The sequence below is a fragment of the Cherax quadricarinatus genome, unplaced genomic scaffold, assembly GCF_038502225.1.
Source record: "Cherax quadricarinatus isolate ZL_2023a unplaced genomic scaffold, ASM3850222v1 Contig1206, whole genome shotgun sequence".
Taxonomy (NCBI): domain Eukaryota; kingdom Metazoa; phylum Arthropoda; class Malacostraca; order Decapoda; family Parastacidae; genus Cherax; species Cherax quadricarinatus.
This window is the reverse complement of record NW_027196232.1, coordinates 26,587-48,178: the sequence shown is the minus strand read 5'-3', so window position 1 is coordinate 48,178 and position 21,592 is coordinate 26,587. Positions and strand designations below refer to the sequence as shown.

Sequence of the window (21,592 nt, the reverse complement as noted above, 5' to 3'; positions counted from 1 at the left end):
AAACATGCACCAACAGGGAATACGGTCACAGAAACCCAAGGCAAACGGAAACCAAGCCTGTGCACATACTATGCACTTGGTATCTGCAGGCATGGAAAATCTGGAAAAACAGACCTACAGATTGGGCTGTGAGGACGTGCTGCGCAGTAGCTCCTGATTGAGTTGGCTTTTGCGCAGTGTTGACGTGTACTTAGCTCTGTGAAGACCTGTTTGCGCGCTCTCTACGAATTGAAGCAAGATGCCCTCCATCGAGCAACTTTACCAACAGCTTAAATTGCCAGGCACACCATCTAAAGGGGACAAAAAGATACAAAACATCCAGGCCATGGGAAAACCTGGGTAACCACAGCCACTCAAGAGGGAGAGGTTTTTTAGTGCCAGGAAGGAAAAAAAACTGGCAGGAAATGGCAGAAATCGTACACTAAATCCAGTCATTCCTGGAGTGGAACCACAGTCGATGGCCTCCACTCCAAACCAACAGATACAGATACTAATACCGGAAAAAAATCCCCCCCCCAGTACCAACAATACCACCAGTCCGATGACATTCTTCTTTGCAAATATACAGGGTCTAAAGCCAGCAACAAACAACAAAATGCCTTTCATCCGTGGACTGCTTGCAGAGGCAAAGGCAATGTTCGCGGCTTTCACTGAGACCCACATATAGGATCACTTAGACAGCGAAATATGGATTCCAGGTTACAACCTATACAGATGTGACAGAGTGAACAGGCAAAAGGGGGGAGGGTTGACCTGTACATTGCAGTCACTTGTTTGCACAGAACTGCTTAATGCCTCAAATGATGTAGTGGAAGTTTTAGCAGTAAAGATCGAGAACCAAAACCTAGTCATTGTGGTAGTCTACAAGCCTCCGGATGCAACATCCCAGCAATTCCAGGAACAGCTGTTAAAAATTGACCACTGTCTGGAAAATCTTCCAGCTCCTGCACCCAACATCTTGCTCCTTGGGGATTTCAACTTAAGGCACCTAAAATGGAGGAATATAGCAAATAATATTGTTGCAGTAATAACACCAGGAGGCTGCTCTGATGAAAACTCACACTCACACGAGCTTTTAAATCTCTACACAAAATTCAATTTAAACCAGCAAATAATAGAGCCTACTAGACTGGAAAATACACTAGACCTCATCTTCACTAACAATGATGATCTGATAAGAAATGTCACCATATCAAAAACAATATACTCAGATCACAACATAATTGAGGTTCAGACATGTATGCACGGAGCCCCAGACCGACATAATGAGACTAGTCACGAGGGAGCATTCACCAAATTCAACTTCAATAACAAAAACATAAAGTGGGACCAAGTAAACCAAGACCTAACCGATATAAGCTGGGAAGATATACTAAGCAACACAGACCCCAACTTATGCCTAGAACAGATTAACTTGGTGGCACTCGATGTATGCACAAGGCTTATTCCTCTAAGAAAAAGGAGGAGCAGATGTAAAACAGAAAGAGACAGGCGCTCCCTTTACAGGCGACTGAAAAGAATAACAGAGCGGCTAAAAGAGGTCAATATATCTGAAATGCGTAGGGAGACACTGGTCAGAGAAATAGCAAGCATCGAACTTAAGCTAAAGGAATCTTATAGGAGTCAGGAATCGCGGGAAGAACTAAAAGCCATAAATGAAATCGAAAGAAACCCAAAGTATTTCTTCTCCTATGCCAAATCAAAGTCGAGAACAACGTCCAGTATTGGGCCCCTACTTAAACAAGATGGGTCCTACATAGATGACAGCAAGGAAATGAGTGAGCTACTCAAGTCCCAATATGACTCAGTTTTTAGCAAGCCGCTAACCAGACTGAGAGTCGAAGATGAAAATGAATTTTTTATGAGAGAGCCACAGAATTTGGTTAACTAAAGCCTATCCGATGTTATCCTGACGCCAAATGACTTGGAACAGGCGATAAATGACATGCCCATGCACTCTGCCCCAGGGCCAGACTCATGGAACTCCGTGTTCATCAAGAACTGCAAGAAGCCCCTATCACGAGCTTTTACCATCCTATGGAGAGGGAGCATGGACACGGGGGTCGTCCCACTAAAAACAACAGACATAGCCCCACTCCACAAAGGGGGCAGTAAAGCAACAGCAAAGAACTACAGACCGATAGCACTAACATCCAATATCATAAAAATCTTTGAAATGGTCCTAAGAAGCAAGATCACCACCCATCTAGAAACCCATCAGTTACACAACCCAGGGCAACATGGGTTTAGAACAGGTCGCTCCTGTCTGTCTCAACTATTGGATCACTACGACAAGGTCCTAAATGCACAAGAAGACAAAAAGAATGCAGATGTAATATATACAGACTTTGCAAAAGCCTTCGACAAGTGTGACCATGGCGTAACAGCGCACAAAATGCGCGCTAAAGGAATAACAGGAAAAGTCGGTCGATGGAACTATAATTTCCTCACTAACAGAACACAGAGAGTAGTAGTCAACAGAGTAAAGTCCGAGGCAGGTACGGTGAAAAGCTCTGTTCCACAAGGCACAGTACTCGCTCCCATCTTGTTCCTCATCCTCATATCTGACATAGACAAGGATGTCAGCCACAGCACCGTGTCTTCCTTTGCAGATGACACCCGAATCTGCATGACAGTGTCTTCCATTGCAGACACTGCAAGGCTCCAGGCGGACATCAACCAAATCTTTCAGTGGGCTGCAGAAAACAATATGAAGTTCAACGATGAGAAATTTCAATTACTCAGATATGGTAAACACGAGGAAATTAAATCTTCATCAGAGTACAAAACAAATTCTGGCCACAAAATAGAGCGAAACACCAACGTCAAAGACCTGGGAGTGATCATGTCGGATGATCTCACCTTCAAGGACCATAACATTGTATCAATCGCATCTGCTAGAAAAATGACAGGCTGGATAATGAGAACCTTCAAAACTAGGGATGCCAAGCCCACGATGACACTCTTCAGGTCACTTGTTCTATCTAGCTGGAATATTGCTGCACACTAACAGCACCTTTCAAGGCAGGTGAAATTGCTGACCTAGAAAATGTACAGAGAACCTTCACGGCGCGCATAACGGAGATAAAAGACCTCAATTACTGGGAGCGCTTGAGGTTTCTAAACCTGTACTCCCTGGAACGCAGGCGGGAGAGATACATGATTATATACGCCTGGAAAATCCTAGAGGGACTAGTACCGAACTTGCACACGAAAATCACTCACTACGAAAGCAAAAGACTTGGCAGATGATGCAACATCCCCCCAATGAAAAGCAGGGGTGTCACTAGCACGTTAAGAGACCATACAATAAGTGTCAGGGGCCCGAGACTGTTCAACTGCCTCCCAGCATACATAAGGGGGATTACCAACAGACCCCTGGCAGTCTTCAAGCTGGCACTGGACAAGCACCTAAAGTCGGTTCCTGACCAGCCGTGCTGTGGCTCGTACGTTGGTTTGCGTGCAGCCAGCAGTAACAGCCTGGTTGATCAGGCTCTGATCCACCAGGAGGCCTGGTCACAGACCGGGAAGCGGGGGCGTTGACCCCCGGAACTCTCTCCAGGTAAACTCCAGGTATAGTTCACCTCTGGGAGTGTGGTATCCTAGGCTTGTAGTTCACCTCTGAGAGTGTGGCACCCTAGGCCTATAGTTCCCCTCTGGGAGTGTGGCACCCTAGGTCTATAGTTCCCCTCTGGGAGTGTGGCACCCTAGGCCTATAGTTCCCCTCTGGGAGTGTGGCACCCTAGGCCTATAGTTCCCCTCTGGGAGTGTGGCATCCTAGGCCTATAGTTCACCTCTGGGAGTGTGGCACCCTAGGCCTAGTCATAAGTTGGCCTGTGATACTCCAATACTGAAACTATGTACTGTGCCAAAACAAAAACATTCACATTGCTAAACTCACAAACTAGTATTTAGTCACTTAGCCATAATACCAACTTACCTCATAATTTGTAATATTTTAAAATTAAGAATTAAACTAAGTCTGCCCAAAATGCCTAGGCATGCTAGGTGTTCTAGTGGTACACTGTAATACCTAGCCAGGCTAGGTGTTCTAGTGGTACACTCTGTAATACCTAGCAATGCTAGGTGTTCTAGTGGTACACTGTGTAATACCTAGCCGTGCTAGGTGTTCTAGTGGTACACTCTGTAATACCTAGCCATGCTAGGTGTTCTAGTGGTACACTCTGTAATTCCTAGCCATGCTAGGTGTTCTAGTGGTACACTCTGTAATGCCTAGCCATGCTAGGTGTTCTAGTGGTACACTCTGTAATACCTAGCCATGCTAGGTGTTCTAGTGGTACACTCTGTAATACCTAGCCATGCTAGGTGTTCTAGTGGTACACTCTGTAATACCTAGCCATGCTAGGTGTTCTAGTGGTACACTCTGTAATACCTAGCCATGCTAGGTGTACTAGTGGTACACTCTGTAATGCCTAGCCATGCTAGGTGTTCTAGTGGTACACTCTGTAATGCCTAGCCATGCTAGGTGTTCTAGTGGTACACTCTGTAATATATAGCCATGCTAGGTGTTCTAGTGGTACACTCTGTAATGCCTAGCCATGCTAGGTGTTCTAGTGGTACACTCTGTAATACCTAGCCATGCTAGGTGTTCTAGTGGTACACTCTGTAATGCCTAGCCATGCTAGGTGTTCTAGTGGTACACTCTGTAATGCCTAGCCATGCTAGGTGTTCTAGTGGTACACTTTGTAATGCCTAGCCGTGCTAGGTGTTCTAGTGGTACACTCTGTAATACCTAGCCGTGCTATGTGTTCTAGTGGTACACTCTGTAATACCTAGCCATGCTAGGTGTTCTACTGGTACACTCCGTAATGCCTAGCCGTGCTAGGTGTTCTAGTGGTACACTTTGTAATGCCTAGCCATGCTAGGTGTTCTAGTGGTACACTCTGTAATGCCTAGCCATGCTAGGTGTTCTAGTGGTACACTCTGTAATACCTAGCCACGCTAGATGTTCTATTGGTACACTCTGTAATGCCTAGCCATGCTAGGTGTTCTAGTGGTACACTCTGTAATACCTAGCCATGCTAGGTGTTCTAGTGGTACACTCTGTAATACCTAGCCATGCTAGGTGTTCTAGTGGTACATTCTGTAATGCCTAGCCATGCTAGGTGTTCTAGTGGTACACTCTGTAATACCTAGCCATGCTAGGTGTTCTAGTGGTACACTGTAATGCCTAGCCATGCTAGGTGTTCTAGTGGTACACTCTGTAATACCTAGCCATGCTAGGTGTTCTAGTGGTACACTCTGTAATACCTAGCCATGCTAGGTGTTCTAGTGGTACACTCTGTAATACCTAGCCATGCTAGGTGTTCTAGTGGCACACTCTGTAATACCTAGCCATGCTAGGTGTTCTAGTGGTACACTCTGTAATACCTAGCCATGCTAGGTGTTCTAGTGGTACACTCTGTAATACCTAGCCATGCTAGGTGTTCTAGTGGTACACTCTGTAATACCTAGCCATGCTAGGTGTTCTAGTGGCACACTCTGTAATACCTAGCCATGCTAGGTGTTCTAGTGGTACACTTTGTAATACCTAGCCATGCTAGGTGTTCTAGTGGTACACTCTGTAATACCTAGCCATGCTAGGTGTTCTAGTGGTACACTTTGTAATACCTAGCCATGCTAGGTGTTCTAGTGGCACACTCTGTAATACCTAGCCATGCTAGGTGTTCTAGTGGTACACTTTGTAATACCTAGCCATGCTAGGTGTTCTAGTGGCACACTCTGTAATACCTAGCCATGCTAGGTGTTCTAGTGGTACACTTTGTAATACCTAGCCATGCTAGGTGTTCTAGTGGTACACTCTGTAATGCCTAGCCATGCTAGGTGTTCTAGTGGTACACTCTGTAATACCTAGCCACGCTAGATGTTCTATTGGTACACTCTGTAATGCCTAGCCATGCTAGGTGTTCTAGTGGTACACTCTGTAATACCTAGCCATGCTAGGTGTTCTAGTGGTACACTCTGTAATACCTAGCCATGCTAGGTGTTCTAGTGGTACATTCTGTAATGCCTAGCCATGCTAGGTGTTCTAGTGGTACACTCTGTAATACCTAGCCATGCTAGGTGTTCTAGTGGTACACTGTAATGCCTAGCCATGCTAGGTGTTCTAGTGGTACACTCTGTAATACCTAGCCATGCTAGGTGTTCTAGTGGTACACTCTGTAATACCTAGCCATGCTAGGTGTTCTAGTGGTACACTCTGTAATACCTAGCCATGCTAGGTGTTCTAGTGGTACACTCTGTAATACCTAGCCATGCTAGGTGTTCTAGTGGTACACTCTGTAATACCTAGCCATGCTAGGTGTTCTAGTGGTACACTCTGTAATACCTAGCCATGCTAGGTGTTCTAGTGGTACACTCTGTAATACCTAGCCATGCTAGGTGTTCTAGTGGCACACTCTGTAATACCTAGCCATGCTAGGTGTTCTAGTGGTACACTTTGTAATACCTAGCCATGCTAGGTGTTCTAGTGGTACACTCTGTAATACCTAGCCATGCTAGGTGTTCTAGTGGTACACTTTGTAATACCTAGCCATGCTAGGTGTTCTAGTGGTACACTCTGTAATACCTAGCCATGCTAGGTGTTCTAGTGGTACACTTTGTAATACCTAGCCATGCTAGGTGTTCTAGTGGCACACTCTGTAATACCTAGCCATGCTAGGTGTTCTAGTGGTACACTTTGTAATACCTAGCCATGCTAGGTGTTCTAGTGGTACACTCTGTAATGCCTAGCCATGCTAGGTGTTCTAGTGGTACACTCTGTAATACATAGCCATGCTATGTGTTCTAGTGGTACATTCTGTAATGCCTAGCCATGCTAGGTGTTCTAGTGGTACACTCTGTAATGCCTAGCCATGCTTGGTGTTCTAGTGGTACACTCTGTAATGCCTAGCCATGCTAGGTGTTCTAGTGGTACACTCTGTAATACCTAGCCATGCTAGGTGTTCTAGTGGTACATTCTGTAATGCCTAGCCATGCTAGGTGTTCTAGTGGTACACTCTGTAATACCTAGCCATGCTAGGTGTTCTAGTGGTACACTCTGTAATGCCTAGCCGTGCTAGGTGTTCTAGTGGTACACTCTGTAATACCTAGCCGTGCTAGGTGTTCTAGTGGTACACTCTGTAATACCTAGCCATGCTAGGTGTTCTAGTGGTACACTCTGTAATGCCTAGCCGTGCTAGGTGTTCTAGTGGTACACTCTGTAATGCCTAGCCATGCTAGGTGTTCTAGTGGTACACTCTGTAATACCTAGCCGTGCTAGGTGTTCTAGTGGTACACTCTGTAATACCTAGCCATGCTAGGTGTTCTAGTGGTACACTCTGTAATGCCTAGCCGTGCTAGGTGTTCTAGTGCTACACTCTGTAATGCCTAGCCATGCTAGGTGTTCTAGTGGTACACTCTGTAATGCCTAGCCGTGCTAGGTGTTCTAGTGGTACACTCTGTAATGCCTAGCCATGCTAGGTGTTCTAGTGGTACACTCTGTAATGCCTAGCCATGCTAGGTGTTCTAGTGGTACACTCTGTAATGCCTAGCCATGCTAGGTGTTCTAGTGGTACACTCTGTAATACCTAGCCACGCTAGATGTTCTAGTGGTACACTCTGTAATGCCTAGCCATGCTAGGTGTTCTAGTGGTACACTCTGTAATACCTAGCCATGCTAGGTGTTCTAGTGGTACACTCTGTAATACCTAGCCATGCTAGGTGTTCTAGTGGTACATTCTGTAATGCCTAGCCATGCTAGGTGTTCTAGTGGTACACTCTGTAATACCTAGCCATGCTAGGTGTTCTAGTGGTACATTCTGTAATGCCTAGCCATGCTAGGTGTTCTAGTGGTACACTCTGTAATACCTAGCCATGCTAGGTGTTCTAGTGGTACACTGTAATGCCTAGCCATGCTAGGTGTTCTAGTGGTACACTCTGTAATGCCTAGCCATGCTAGGTGTTCTAGTGGTACACTCTGTAATACCTAGCCATGCTAGGTGTTCTAGTGGTACACTCTGTAATACCTAGCCATGCTAGGTGTTCTAGTGGTACACTCTGTAATTCCTAGCCATGCTAGGTGTTCTAGTGGTACACTCTGTAATACCTAGCCATGCTAGGTGTTCTAGTGGTACACTCTGTAATACCTAGCCATGCTAGGTGTTCTAGTGGTACACTCTGTAATACCTAGCCATGCTAGGTGTTCTAGTGGTACACTCTGTAATACCTAGCCATGCTAGGTGTTCTAGTGGTACACTCTATAATACCTAGCCATGCTAGGTGTTCTAGTGGTACACTCTGTAATACCTAGCCATGCTAGGTGTTCTAGTGGTACATTCTGTAATGCCTAGCCATGCTAGGTGTTCAAGTGGTACATTCTGTAATACGTAGCCATGCTAGGTGTTCTAGTGGTACACTCTGTAATACCTAGCCATGCTAGGTGTTCAAGTGGTACATTCTGTAATGCCTAGCCATGCTAGGTGTTCTAGTGGTACACTCTGTAATACCTAGCCATGCTAGGTGTTCTAGTGGTACACTCTGTAATACCTAGCCATGCTAGGTGTTCTAGTGGTACACTCTGTAATACCTAGCCATGCTAGGTGTTCTAGTGGTACATTCTGTAATACGTAGCCATGCTAGGTGTTCTAGTGGTACACTCTGTAATACCTAGCCATGCTAGGTGTTCTAGTGGTACATTCTGTAATACCTAGCCATGCTAGGTGTTCTAGTGGTACACTCTGTAATACCTAGCCATGCTAGGTGTTCTAGTGGTACACTCTGTAATACCTAGCCATGCTAGGTGTTCTAGTGGTACACTCTGTAATACCTAGCCATGCTAGGTGTTCTAGTGGTACACTCTGTAATACCTAGCCATGCTAGGTGTTCTAGTGGTACACTCTGTAATACCTAGCCATGCTAGGTGTTCTAGTGGTACACTCTGTAATGTCTAGGCATGCTAGGTGTTCTAGTGGTACACTCTGTAATACCTAGCCATGCTAGGTGTTCTAGTGGTACATTCTGTAATGCCTAGCCATGCTAGGTGTTCAAGTGGTACATTCTGTAATACCTAGCCATGCTAGGTGTTCTAGTGGTACACTCTGGGAGTGTGGCACCCTAGGTCTATAGTTCTCCTCTGGGAGTGTGGCACCCTAGGTCTATAGTTCTCCTCTGGGGGTGTGGCACCCTAGGTCTATAGTTCTCCTCTGGGAGTGTGGCACCCTAGGTCTATAGTTCTCCTCTGGGAGTGTGGCACCCTAGGTCTATAGTTCACCTCTGGGAGTGTGGCACCCTAGGTCTATAGTTCTCCTCTGGGAGTGTGGCACCCTAGGTCTATAGTTCTCCTCTGGGAGTGTGGCACCCTAGGTCTATAGTTCTCCTCTGGGAGTGTGGCACCCTAGGTCTATAGTTCTCCTCTGGGAGTGTGGCACCCTAGGCCTATAGTTCTCCTCTGGGAGTGTGGCACCCTAGGTCTATAGTTCACCTCTGGGAGTGTGGCACCCTAGGCCTATAGTTCCCCTCTGGGAGTGTGGCACCCTAGGTCTATAGTTCTCCTCTGGGAGTGTGGCACCCTAGGTCTATAGTTCTCCTCTGGGAGTGTGGCACCCTAGGTCTATAGTTCTCCTCTGGGAGTGTGGCACCCTAGGTCTATAGTTCTCCTCTGGGAGTGTGGCACCCTAGGTCTATAGTTCTCCTCTGGGAGTGTGGCACCCTAGGCCTATAGTTCCCCTCTGGTTGCGCACTTTGGAAGATAAGTTTGCAGTGCTGGTGGGACGTATCTTATAAGTTCACTGTCGCAACTTAAAGTTGTAGCACCTAAGACAGACCAGCAGAATGATGGAGCACGCTGGAGCACGGTGGAGCACGGTGGAGCACCGTGGTGCACTGTGGAGCACGGTGGAGCACGGTGGAGCACGGTGGAGCACGGTGGAGCACGGTGGAGCACGGTGGAGCACGGTGGAGCACGGTGGAGCACGGTGGAGCACGGTGGAGCACGGTGGAGCACGGTGGAGCACGGTGGAGCACGGTGGAGCACGGTGGAGCACGGTGGAGCACGGTGGAGCACGGTGGAGCACGGTGGAGCACGGTGGAGCACGGTGGAGCACGGTGGAGCACGGTGGAGCACCGTGGAGCACGGTGGAGCACGGTGGAGCACGGTGGAGCACCGTGGAGCACGGTGGAACACGGTGGAGCACGGTGGAGGATGGTGGAGCACGGTGGAGCACCGTGGAGCACGGTGGAGCACGGTGGAGCACGGTGGAGCGCGGTGGAGCACGGTGGAGCACGGTGGAGCACCGTGGAGCACGGTGGAGCACGGTGGAGCACGGTGGAGCACGGTGGAGCAAGGTGGAGTACTTGGATCACGGTGGAGTACGTGGATCACGGTGGAGCAAGGTGGAGCACAGTGGAGCACGGTGGAGCACAGTGAAGCACGTTGGAGCACGGTGGAGCACGGTGGAGCACGGTGGAGCACGGTGGAGCACGGTGGAGCACGGTGGAGCACGGTGTAGCACGTGGATCACGGTGGAGCAAGGTGGAGCACGGTGGAGCACGGTGGAGCACGGTGGAGCACGGTGGAGCACGGTGGAGCACGGTGGAGCACGTGGATCACGGTGGAGCAAGGCGGAGCACGGCGGAGCACGGTGGAGCACGGTGGAGCACGGTGGAGCACGGTGTAGCACGGTGGAGCACGGTGGAGCACGGTGGAGCACGGTGGAGCTCGGTGGAGCACGGTCGAGCACGGTGGAGCACGGTGGAGCACGGTGGAGTACGTGGATCACGGTGGAGCAAGGTGGAGCACATTGGAGCACGGTGGAGCAAGGTGGAGCAAGGTGGAGCACGGTGGAGCACGGTGGTGCACGGTGGAGCACGGTGGAGCACATGGATCACGGTGGAGCACGGTGGAGCACGGTGGAGCATATGGATCACGGTGGAGCACGGTGGAGTACGGTGGAGCACGGTGGAGCACGGTGGAGCACGGTGGAGTACGTGGATCACGGTGGAGCAAGGTGGAGCACGGTGGAGCACAGTGGAGCAAGGTGGAGCAAGGTGGAGCAAGGTGGAGCACGGTGGAGCACGGTGGAGCAAGGTGGAGCATGGTGGAGCACGGTGGAGCACGGTGGAGCACGGTGGAGCAAGGTGGAGCACGATGTAGCAAGGTGGAACACGGTGGAGCACGGTGGAGCATGGTGGAGCACAGTGGAGCATGGTTGAGCACATGGATCACGGTGGAGCACGGTGGAGCACGGTGGAGAACAGTGGAGCACGGTGGAGCACGGTGGAGCACGGTGGTGCACGGTGGAGCACGTGGAGCACGGTGGAGCACGGTGGAGCACAATGGAGCACGGTGGAGGACGGTGGAGCACGTGGAGCACGGTGGAGAACGGTGGAGCACGGTGGAGCACGGTGGAGCACAATGGAGCACGGTGGAGCACGGTGGAGCACGTGGAGCACGGTGGAGCACGGTGGAGAACGGTGGAGCACGGTGGAGCATGGTGGAGCAAGGTGGAGCAGGGTGGAGCACGGTGGAGCACGTGGAGCACGGTGGAGTACGGTGGAGCACGGTGGAGCACGGTGGAGCACGGTGGAGCACGCTGGAGCACGGTGGAGCACGGTGGAGCACGGTGGTGCACGGTGGAGCACGTGGAGCACGGTGGAGCACAATGGAGCACAATGGAGCACGGTGGAGCACGGTGGAGCACGTGGAGCACGGTGGAGCACGGTGGAGCACGGTGGAGCACGGTGGAGCACGGTGGAGCATGATGGAGCACGGTGGAGCACGGTGGAGCACGGTGGAGCACGGTGGAGCACGGTGGAGCACGGTGGAGCACGGTGGAGCTCGGTGGAGCACGGTGGAGCACGGTGGAGCACGGTGGAGCATGATGGAGCACGGTGGAGCACGGTGGAGCACGGTGTAGCACGGTGGAGCACGGTGGAGTACGGTGGAGCACGGTGGAGCACGGTGGAGCACGGTGGAGCACGGTGGAGCACGGTGGAGCACGGTTTTAACCTATGTATGTTACCCCATGTACGTTATTAACGCATGTCCGTTACCCCATGAACGTTATTAACGCACGTGTGGTCCCCCATGTACGTTATTAACGCAGGTCCGTTAACCCATGTACGTTATTAACCCACGTCCGTTACCACATGTACGTTATTAATTCATGTCCGTTACCACATGTACATTATTAACCCACGTCCGTTACCCCATGTACGTTATTAACCCACGTCCGTTACCCCAAGTACGTTATTAACCCACGTCCGTTGCCCCATGTACATTATTAACCCACGTCCGTTACCCCATGTACGTTATTAACGCACGTCCGTTACCCCATGTACGTTATTTACCCACGTCCGTTACCTCATGTACTTTATTAACCCACGTCTCTTACCCCATGTACGTCATTAACGCATATCCGTTACCATTTGTACGTTATTAACATACGTCCGTTACCCCATGTACTTTATTAACCCACGTCCCTTACCCCATGTACGTTATTAACCCACGTCCGTTACCCAATGTACGCTATTAACCCACGTCCGTTATCAAATGTACGTTATTAACCCACGTTCGTTACTCTGTGCATGTTATTAACCCTCGTCCGTTACCCCGTGCACGTTGTTAACCCACGTCCGTTAACCAATGTACGTTATTAACCCACGTCCGTTATCCCATGTACGTTATTAACCCACGTCCGTTACTCCATGTACGTTATTAACCCTCGTCCGTTAACCCATGTACGTTATTAACCCACGTCCGTTACCCCATGTACGTTATTAACCCACGTCCGTTACCCCATGTACGTTATTAATCCACGTCCGTTACCCCATGTACGTTATTAACCCACGTCCGTTACCCAATTTACGTTATTAACCCACGTCCGTTACCCCATGTACGTTATTAATTCACGTCCGTTACCCCATGTACGTTATTAACCCACGTCCGTTACCCAATGTACGTTATTAACCCACGTCCGTTACCCCGTGTACGTTATTAACCCACGTCCGTTACCCCATGTACGTTATTAACTCACGTCCGTTACCCCGTGTACGTTATTAACCCACGTTTGTTACCCCATGTACTTTATTAATCCACGTCCGTTACCCCGTGTACGTTATTAACACACGTCCGTTACCCCACGAACGTTATTAACGCACGTGCGTTACCCCATGTACTTTATTAACGCACGTCCGTTACCCTATGGACGTTATTAACTTACGGTCGTTACCCCATGTACGTCATTAACCCACGTCCGTTACCCAGTGTACGTTATTAACAAACGTCCGTTACCCCGTGTACGTTAACACACGTCCGTTACCCCATGTACGTTATTAACCCACGTCTGTTACCCCATGTACGTTATTAACCCACTTCCGTTACCTAATGTATGTTATTGTCCCGCGTCCGTTACCCCGTGTACGTTATTGACCCTCGTCCGTTACCCCATGTACGTTATTAACCCACGTCCGTTACCCCATGTACGTTATTAACCCACGTCCGTTACCCCATGTACGTTATTAACCCACGTCCGTTATCCCATGTACGTTATTAACCCACGTCCTTTATTCCGTGTACGTTATTAACCCTCGTCTGTTACCCCATGTACGTTATTAACCCACGTCCGTTACCCCGTGTACGTTATTAACCCACGTCCGTTACCCCATGTACGTTATTAACTTACGTCCGTTACCCCGTGAACGTTATTAACCCACGTTTGTTACCCCATGTACTTTTTTAATCCACGTCCGTTACCCCGTGTACGTTATTAACACACGTCCGTTACCCCATGAACGTTATCAACGCACGGTCGTTACCCCATGTACGTCATTAACCCACGTCCGTTACCCAGTGTACGTTATTAACACACGTCCGTTACCCCGTGTACGTTATTAACACACGTCCGTTACCCCATGTACGTTATTAACCCACGTCCGTTACCCATGCACGTTATTAACCCACTTCCGTTACCCAATGTACGTTATTGTCCCGTGTGCGTTACCCCATGTACGCTATTAATCCACGTCCGTTACCCCATGTACATTATTAACCCACGTCCGTTACCCCATGTACGCTATTAATCCACGTCCGTTACCCCATGTACATTATTAACCCACGTCCGTTACCCCATGTACGTTATTGACCCACGTTCATTATCCCATGTACGTTATTAACCCACGTCCGTTACCCCATGTACGTTACTGACCCACGTCCGTTACCCCATGTACGTTATTAACCCACGTCCGTTACCCCATGTACGTCATTACCCCACGTCTGTTACCCCATGTGCGTTACTTACCCACGTCCGTTACCCCATGTACGTTATTAACCCACGTCCGTTACCCCATGTACGTCATTAACCCACGTCTGTTACCCCATGTACGTTACTGACCCACGTCCTTTGCCCCATGTACGTTATTAACCCACGTCCGTTACCCCATGTACGTCATTAACCCACGTCTGTTACCCCATGTACGTCATTAACCCACGTCTGTTTCCCCATGTACGTTACTGACCCACGTCTGTTACCCCATGTACGTTATTAACCCACGTCCGTTACCCCATGTACGTCATTAACCCGCGTCTGTTACCCTATGTACGTTACAGACCCACGTCTGTTACCCCATGTACGTTACTGACCCACGTCTGTTACCCTATGTACGTCATTAACCCACGTCTGTTACCCCATGTACGTCATTAACCCACGTCTGTCTCCCCATGTACGTTACTGACCCACGTCTGTTACCCCATGTACGTTATTAACCCACGTCCGTTACCCCTTGTGCGTCATTAACCCGCGTCCGCTACCCCATGTACGTTATTAACTCATGTACGTTACTTCCCCAGCATGAAGGTGGTGCTGTGCGTGGCGGCCGTGGTGGTAGGCCTGTCCGTAGGCCTAGACCAGCCAGAGCAACACAGAGTGAAGAGGCAGTGTAAGTACTGCTTTCACTGCTGCTTTTACTGCTGCTTTCACTTTGAGTCTTCTTTCACTGCTGCTTTCACTTTGAGTCTTCTTTCACTGCTGCTTTCACTTTGAGTCTTCTTTCACTGCTGCTTTCACTTTGAGTCTTCTTTCACTGCTGCTTTCACTTTGAGTCTTCTTTCACTGCTGCTTTCACTTCGAGTCTTCTTTCACTGCTGCTTTCACTTTGAGTCTTCTTTCACTGCTGCTTTCACTTTGAGTCTTCTTTCACTGCTGCTTTCACTTCGAGTCTTCTTTCACTGCTGCTTTCACTTTGAGTCTTCTTTCACTGCTGCTTTCACTTCGAGTCTTCTTTCACTGCTGCTTTCACTTTGAGTCTTCTTTCACTGCTGCTTTCACTTCGAGTCTTCTTTCACTGCTGCTTTCACTTTGAGTCTTCTTTCACTGCTGCTTTCACTTTGAGTCTTCTTTCACTGCTGCTTTCACTTTGAGTCTTCTTTCACTGCTGCTTTCACTTTGAGTCTTCTTTCACTGCTGCTTTCACTTTGAGTCTTCTTTCACTGCTGGTTTCACTTTGAGTCTTCTTTCACTGCTGCTTTCACTTTGAGTCTTCTTTCACTGCTGCTTTCACTTTGAGTCTTCTTTCACTGCTGCTTTCACTTCGAGTCTTCTTTCACTGCTGCTTTCACTTTGAGTCTTCTTTCACTGCTGCTTTCACTTCGAGTCTTCTTTCACTGCTGCTTTCACTTTGAGTCTTCTTTCACTGCTGCTTTCACTTTGAGTCTTCTTTCACTGCTGCTTTCACTTCGAGTCTTCTTTCACTGCTGCTTTCACTTTGAGTCTTCTTTCACTGCTGCTTTCACTTTGAGTCTTCTTTCACTGCTGCTTTCACTTCGAGTCTTCTTTCACTGCTGCTTTCACTTTGAGTCTTCTTTCACTGCTGCTTTCACTTTGAGTCTTCTTTCACTGCTGCTTTCACTTCGAGTCTTCTTTCACTGCTGCTTTCACTTTGAGTCTTCTTTCACTGCTGCTTTCACTTTGAGTCTTCTTTCACTGCTGCTTTCACTTCGAGTCTTCTTTCACTGCTGCTTTCACTTTGAGTCTTCTTTCACTGCTGCTTTCACTTTGAGTCTTCTTTCACTGCTGCTTTCACTTTGAGTCTTCTTTCACTGCTGCTTTCACTTTGAGTCTTCTTTCACTGCTGCTTTCACTTTGAGTCTTCTTTCACTGCTGCTTTCACTTTGAGTCTTCTTTCACTGCTGCTTTCACTTTGAGTCTTCTTTCACTGCTGCTTTCACTTTGAGTCTTCTTTCACTGCTGCTTTCACTTTGAGTCTTCTTTCACTGCTGCTTTCACTTTGAGTCTTCTTTCACTGCTGCTTTCACTTTGAGTCTTCTTTCACTGCTGCTTTCACTTTGAGTCTTCTTTCACTGCTGCTTTCACTTTGAGTCTTCTTTCACTGCTGCTTTCACTTTGAGTCTTCTTTCACTGCTGCTTTCACTTTGAGTCTTCTTTCACTGCTGCTTTCACTTTGAGTCTTCTTTCACTGCTGCTTTCACTTTGAGTCTTCTTTCACAAATCATTAAAATTATTATTATTATTATTATTTATTATCTCATCGGCTGATTCCCACCAAGGCCAGGTGGCCCACTAGGGCCAGGTGGCCCACAAAGGCCAGGTGGCCCACCAAGGCCAGGTGGCCCACCAGGGCCAGGTGGCCCACCAAGGCCAGGTGGTCCACCAAGGCCAGGTGGCCCACCAAGGCCAGGTGGCCCACCAGGGGCAGGTGGCCCACCAAGGCCAGGTGGCCCACCAAGACCAGGTGGCCCACCAAGACCAGGTGGCCCACCAAGGCCAGTTCGCCCACCAAGGCCAGGTGGCCCCCAAGGCCAGGTGGCCACCAAGGCCAGGTGGCCCACCAAGGCCAGGTGGCCACCAAGGCCAGGTGGCCCACCAAGGCAGGGTGACCCATCTGAGCCAGGTGGCCCACCAAGGCCTGGTGGCCCACCAAGGCCTGGTGGCCCACCGAAGCCAGGTGTTCCACCAATGCCAGGTTGTCCACCAAGGCAGGCTGGCCCACCAAAGTCAGGTGGCCCACAAAGGCCAGGTGGCCCACCAAGGCAGGGTGTCCCACCAAGGCAGGGTGGCCCACTAAGACAGGGTGGCCACCAAGACAGGGTGTCCACCATGGCCAGGTGGCCACAAAGGCCAGGTGGCCCACCAAGGCCAGGTGGCCCACCAAGGCCAGGTGGCCCACCAAGGCCAGGTGGCCCACCAAGGCAGGGTGGCCCACTAAGACAGGGTGGCCACCAAGACTGGGTGTCCACCATGGCCAGGTGGCCACAAAGGCAGGGTGGCCTGAAAAAGAAAAATTTCACCATCATTCACTCCATCACTGTCTTGCCAGAAGGGTGCTTTACACTACAGTTTTTAAACTGCAACATTAACACCCCTCCTTCAGAGTGCAGGCACTGTACTTCCCATCTCCAGGACTCAAGTCCGGCCTGCCAGAATCCCTTCATAAATGTTACCTTGCTCACACTCCAATAATACATCAAGTCCTGAAAACATTTGTCTCCATTCACTCCTACCTAACACGCTCATGCACGCTTGCTGAAAATCCAAGCCCCTCCCCCCACCAAACCTCCTTTACCCCCTCCCTCCAACCTCTCCTAGGCCGACCTCTACCCCACCTTCCCTCCACTACAGATTTATACACTCTCGATCATTCTGCTTCGTTCCATTCTCTCTACATGTCCGAACCACCTCAACAACCCCTCCTCAGTCTTGTGGATAGTTTTAGTAATCCCGCACCTCCTCCTAACTTCCAAACAATGAATTCTCTGCATTATATTCACACCACACATTGCCCTCAGACATGACATCTCCACTGCCTCCAGCCTTCTCCTCGCTGCAACATTCATCACACATGCTTCACACTCACATAAGAGAGCTGGTATAACTATACTCTCATACATTCCCTTCTTTGCTTCCATGGACAAAGTTCTTTGTCTCACAGATTATTATTATTATTATTATTAAGGTTATTAATAATAATATTATCATTACAGTTGGTCGTGGACGTGGTCATGGTCACGGTCATAATGCTAATTTGGGTAAGTTCTTCTTGTGTTAAGATTGCTTGAGAATGACTCTTCCACTCGACATCAAATCTGACATAGAGTAACTGTTGTAACACTGTTGTAGCACTGTTGTAACACTGTTGTAGCACTGTTGGAACACTGTTGTAACAATGTTGGAACACTGTTGTAGCACTGTTGGAACACAGTACTCACCTAATTGTTTTTGCGGGGGTCGGGTAATAGCTCCTGGCCTCGCCTCTTCACAGGCCGCTACTAAATCCCTCTCCCTTCTCCATGAGCTTTATCATACCTCTTCTTAAAGCAATGTATGAATTCTGCCTCCACTACATCATTCCCCAAACTATTCCACTTCCTGACAACTCTGTGGCTGAAGAAATACTTCCTAACATCCCCGTGATTCATCTTTGTCTTCAACTTCCAACTGTGTCCCCTTGTTGCTGTGTCCAGTCTCTGGAACATCCTGCCTCTGTCCTACTTGTCAATTCATCTCAACATTTTGAATGTTGTTATCATGTCCCCCCTATCTCTCCTGTCCTCCAGTGTCGTCAGGCCAGTTTCCCTTAACCTCTCCTTGTAGAACATGCCCCTTAGCTCTGGGACTAGTCTTGTTGCAAACCTTTGTACTTTCTCTAATTTCCTGACGTGCTTGACCAGGTGTGGGTTTCAAACTGCTGCTGCATACTCCAGTATGGGCCTGACGTACAGTGTACAGAGTCTTGAACGACTCCTTAATGAGATGTCAGATTGCTGCAGCACTAATTTGGTTGCTGAGCACCTCAGGAGATGTGTTCGGTGTTATACTCACCCCAAAATCCTTTTCCTTGATTGAGGGTTGTTGTGTTTGGCCCCCTAGACTGTACTCTATCTGCAGTCTTCTTTGCCCATCCCTGATCTTCATGACTTTGCACTTGGTGGGTTGAACTCCAGGAGCAAGTTGCTGGACCAGGTCTGCAGTCTGTCCAGATCCCTCTGTAGTTCTGCCTGGTCCTTGTCTGATTTAATTCTTCTCATTAACTTGACATCATCTGCAAACAGGAACACTTCGGAGTCTATTCCTCCCGTCATGTCGTTCACATATAAAAAAAAAACAGCACTGATCTTAGGACTGACTCTTGTGGAACCCCACTCGTCACAGGCGCCCACTCTGGCACCTCGTTGTGTACCATGACTCGCTGATGCCTTCCTGTCAGTGTTATCCCTCTTATCCTTGCCTGGTTCTCCAGCTTTTGCACTAATCTCTTGTGTGGAACTGTGTCATACGCCTTCTTACAGTCCAAGAAAATGCAATCTACCCACCCCTCTCTCTCTTGTCTTACTGCTGTCACCTTGCCATAGAACTCCAGTAGGTTTGTGATGCAGGATTTCCCACCCCTTAATCCGTGATGGTTGTCGTCGATAAGCTCATTCCTTTCTAAGTCCTCCACCACTCTTCTCCTGATAGTTCCTCTCCATGGCCATGCATACAACACATGTCAATGATACTGGTGTGTAGTTTAATGTTGTGTGTCTGTCTCATTTTTTTTTTTAAAATCGGGACTGCCTGTGCTGTGTTCCATACCTCAGGTAGTCGCCCTGTTTCAATAGATGTGTTGAAGATTGTTGTTAATGGTACATATAGCACCTCTGCTCCCTCTCTCCGGACCCATGGACACGTTATCTGGCCCCATCGCCATTAAGGTATCTAGTTCACTTTGCAGTCTCCTTGCCTCTCTCCGTTCTATGTATTGTGTCCAGCACTTGGTGGTGTACCCCACCTCTCTGTGTTTCAAGTGTCCTTTCTGTCACCACTGTGAATACTTCTTTAAATCTGATCTTGAGCTCTCATACTTCTCGGTCGTTTCTTGTGATCTCTCCTCCTTGCTTCCTCAGTCTGATTACCTGGTCCTTGACTGTTGTTTTCCTCCTGATGTGACTCTACATCAGCTTTGGGTTGGACTTGGCTTTCCCTGCTCTCATTTTTTGTATTGTCGTTGGGTCTCCCTCCTTACCTAAGCATATTAATTTCTGGCTCTTTGACTACATTCCTTATTCTCCTGGGACATTTGTCTCCTATACTTCTTCCAGTCTCTAGTGCATTTAGTTCTGGCTTCTCTACACCTGTGTGTGAACTAAGGCTCGTTCTGGCCTTCTCATTATATATGTTACCCTTGGGTACAAACCTCTCTACTTCATCCTTGAATATTTTTGTCACATATCCCATAATCTTATTTATTGATTTCCCTACCAGTTCTCTGTCTCACTGAACCTCGTGCAGGAAATTCTTCATGCCTGTGTAGTCCCCTCTCTTAGAGTCTGACTTCATTCATCCTGCCCTTCCTGCTTCCCTCTCCATTAGTAACTCTGCTATGTATTTGGCGCTCAGAACCAAATGATCACTAGCTCCGAGGGGTCTTTTGTATGTGATGTCCTCAATATCTGCACTACTCAAGGTGAATACTAGGTTCAGTCTTGCTGGTTTGTCTTCTCCTCTCTCTCTGGTAGTGTCCCTAATGTTCTGATGCATTAGATTTTCCAGTACCACCTCCATCATCTTAGCTCTCCATGTTTCTGGGCCACCATGTGGCTACAGGTTTTCCCAGTCGATTTCTTTGTGGTTGAAGTTAGCCACAACCAGTAGCTTTGCTCTGCTCACATGGGCCCTTCTGGCTACTTCAGCCAGTGTGTCAATCATTGCTCTGTTACTCTCTACTCTCTCTGTTCTGTGGTGGGTTATACATCACTGCAATTACTACCTTGGGACCTCCAGTCTGAAGTGTTCCTACCATGTAGCCTCTTGCTTTTTCTCTGTCTCCTCTCTCAGGTCCTCAAGTGGTTTACGATGAACAGTGCCACTCCTCCACCCCTTCTGTTCCCTCTGTCTTTCCTCAGTATCTAATATCCCATTGGAAAGATAGCATCTGTTATCATTCCTGTGAGCTTGGTTTCTGTGAGAGCTATGATGTCAGGTGATTCCCCTTTGACTCTCTCATGCCACTCCTCCCACCTGCTCATTATTCCATCAGTGTTGGTGTACCATACCTTCAGTTGCCTCTCCAGTACTGTGTTCTGGGGATCTGTGGGGGTGGGGGACCTGGCAGTGTGCTGTGGGATTCTACTGCATAGTGTGGGGTGGGGGCTGTGAGTGTGGAGTGTGGCTTGCATTGGGATAATATGCTTGGCTGTGGGGTTCTGAGGATGGGACTGTGGGTGCACTTGTTGCTCTGCCCGGCTCTGGTTGTCCTTTGCTGAGTCTGTGCACTTAAGGGAGGAGCACGGCATCTGAGCTAGTAGCACAAGCTAGTCAGGTCCAACTCACACCCACCCACACCCACTCATGTATTTATCTAACCTATTTTTAAAGCTACACAACGTTTTAGCCTCAATAACTGTACTGGGCAGTTTGTTCCACTCATCCACAACTCTATTACCAAACCAGTACTTTCCTATATCCTTCGTGAATCTGAATTTTTCCAACTTAAAACCATTGCTGCGAGTCCTGTCTTGGCTGGAAATTTTCAGCACGTTATTTACATCCCCTTTATTTATTCCTGTCTTGCATTTATACACCTCGATCATATCCCCCTA

The 21,592-nt window shown here is 48.6% G+C and overlaps 1 long non-coding RNA gene across 1 annotated transcript in view; it reads left to right on the top strand.

Annotated features, from left to right (window-relative positions):
- Positions 1-14,793: 14,793 nt before the first annotated feature.
- The window catches only part of LOC138851608 (uncharacterized), a 33,295-nt gene continuing 26,496 nt past the window's right edge, over positions 14,794-21,592 (top strand). The window contains exons 1-2 of the long non-coding RNA XR_011391301.1: positions 14,794-14,934; positions 17,996-18,040. This is a non-coding gene — a long non-coding RNA (uncharacterized lncRNA). The remainder of the gene's footprint in view (positions 14,935-17,995; positions 18,041-21,592) is intronic.